Genomic DNA, 2,728 nt, shown 5'->3' with positions numbered 1-2,728 from the left:
AAAACTCAAAGGAAGGAATGTGCACCATTCGTGGGATGAGAATACTGACAGACTGCTGTCAATTACTCCAGAAATAAGAGTTAGCAAAATAGTAAACAAACACGTAGAAGATACTGTCAAAAAAGTGTTTGTGAGTTTTGGATGCAATGACCTCTTTATCTTATCAAAACATTTATTGACGTCTCAATTAAAGTATCTGAAAAACAACGAAAAACAGAAAAAGAACTTTAAAATCTTATATTCTCATCCATCAAATCAAATTTTGCACGTCTCCAAGAATAAACTTGAATCTATTCCATGTGCCGAGTCACACAAAAAATTTGTCACGCTTAATACAAAACTACAACCACGCCAAACGTTCTCATTTATGCACTTTTGCTTCTTCTGGTTTGAATACCATTCTGCATTTATCCATCTTTGCACAGCGCCTAGTTATTATAAAGAACGTCTGTCATCACAGTTCTGAAATGCTGGATAAGCTGCACAGGAAATCTGCCTCAGATTCTGTCCTGTACATCGAGATATATTCATGCCGTAAAACATACCTTTTCGCGGTAACTCATCTCACCTTTCCATGTTCAAACATTACGCTTACTATTAAGGAGCAAGTTCTATATTAAACTGTACTCATTTTGGTATTTTTTCGGCTCCTGTAGTGGCCCAGTGCAAGCTTTATCAGCCTTTTCCTATCTGCTGCAAGTTTAAGTTGAGCGTATTTTTTTTTATCATTCTTAACAGCGCAGAGGCGTTATCTGTCTAATAATAAAATGTTCATAATCCCATAAGATATCAACAACTAGCCATGACTTCAAGAAAAACACCGCGTCAGGTATCCCAATAAGATCATTTTCACGGTTCCCTAGTTTTTAGTTGTGTCGCAAGCAAAGCACAAAAGTGCGACAAGTACCGTGGAGGTTTTAGTCTGTCCATGTGCAAAAATTCGTTGAACTACATATCAGAATGTCGCCAAGTCTTTGCCCCGTAGCCTGACGAGAGAGAGAGAGAGAGAGAGAGAGAGAGAGAGAGAGAGAGGCCACGCTCTTCGTATTTTCAAGCATATTCAACCTGATCGATATCGGCTTCGAGGTAAATATTTTCTTTTCATCTTACAAGAGTAAACGAAAGTTCTAAAGAGTAAGGACTAAACGACGCTAAAATCAGTTAAGCAGCTAATCCTGATTAAGCAAGGCACGCAAACAAGGGACATTCACACCCTCGTTGCGGCATTTTATCTTTTATTTAGGGCATCCCTCTCCGGAAAGAGCTCGGAGCAGCACCGATTACCGCTGCATGTTTTGTTTCAGTCGCTTCGTGGATTTCAGTCGGTGTTAAGATTACAAACAGGATTTTTGAGGGCCTTTCTCCCTTACTGCATTGAACAGTCCTATCCTCTGTTAAAGAGTAATACTATTTCTCTAATTATCATAAACTATTTGGCGATTACTACCTTCAAGCATGCATGCGCACGCAAGCATATATTCGTATGTGGGTGACTCAGCTTAATGTTAGAGCCCTGGACTAGCATTTGAAAGGTCCCATGTTTGATCCCGACCTGCCGTCCTATAAATGAATACCAGTGACGCCGGAGGTCAAGACGAGGGCATCAGGCTAGCAGCTTCATCCCTAAAGACTTGAGAACCCGAAGACTCTATTCTTCTGACACTAACCCTCTTAAATCACAGTGTGAATACATATGTATGTATGTATGTATGTGAATATATATATATATATATATATATATATATATATATATATATATATATATATATATATATGTATGTATATATATATATATATATATATATATATATATATATATATATATATATATATATATTTATATATATATATGTATGTATATAATCCTTTCTGGCACTCTCTTTTCTTATTTTCTTTCAGCGCCAATGCACACGTGGCTTCCACAATCCACTGGCAAAACTACAAGTATCTCAAGTGCTTTTTCAGTCATCAGTAGGGATAAACAAAACCACTACAGTGCTACAATATTTATTCATTCCTAAGCCGAAACCTATTTCAACCATCCATGGTCTTTCTTCAAGGCTCCTCTAGATTCATAATGGTATTACACTCTGATATATAGCGTAATTCAGCCAAAAAATATCGAAAACCGAGAGTTTGTGATAAATTTTAAAAATGTGAAAATTTGCCACAAACTTCATAGTTTTGAAAAATGATTTACCAGGCTCCAGATAGACTATAAAAGTCTCAAGCCATCCTACGTCCAGTACAGCTCACACCAAGAGGCTTCAACGCCTCTTCCGATGGCGGTGAAGACTCAGAGAATCGAAGAATAGCTTACTTTACAGAAGTAATTTCGTAAGAAGTGTGGAAGCCTCTCAGTGTGAGGTGTATTAGACGTAGGATGGGTGGAGAATTATAGCTGTCTCTGGAGTCGGCGTATTCGTGGAGACGCAGTGGCCTGAGAAACAATGAAGTTTGTAGCAAATTTTCACATTTGTAATATCTTTTCGATTCTTGCTTTTCGATAATTTTCTGGATGAACTCTGACAGATATTACGATGCATTCCACCGTGAATCTAGATCAGGCTTGAAGAACACCGTGGATAGCCGAAACAGCTATCGAATTAGGAATGGATAAACATAGCTATAGGGCGGTCTTGTTTAGCCCTCCTGAAGACTGATAACGCACTGTAGACATCTGAAGTTTTGCCAGTGGGTTGTGGAAGCCACGTGAGCATTGGCACTT

This window comes from Macrobrachium rosenbergii, chromosome 21, assembly GCF_040412425.1.
Source record: "Macrobrachium rosenbergii isolate ZJJX-2024 chromosome 21, ASM4041242v1, whole genome shotgun sequence".
Classification (NCBI taxonomy): domain Eukaryota; kingdom Metazoa; phylum Arthropoda; class Malacostraca; order Decapoda; family Palaemonidae; genus Macrobrachium; species Macrobrachium rosenbergii.
Note: the sequence above shows the minus strand (reverse complement) of the source record.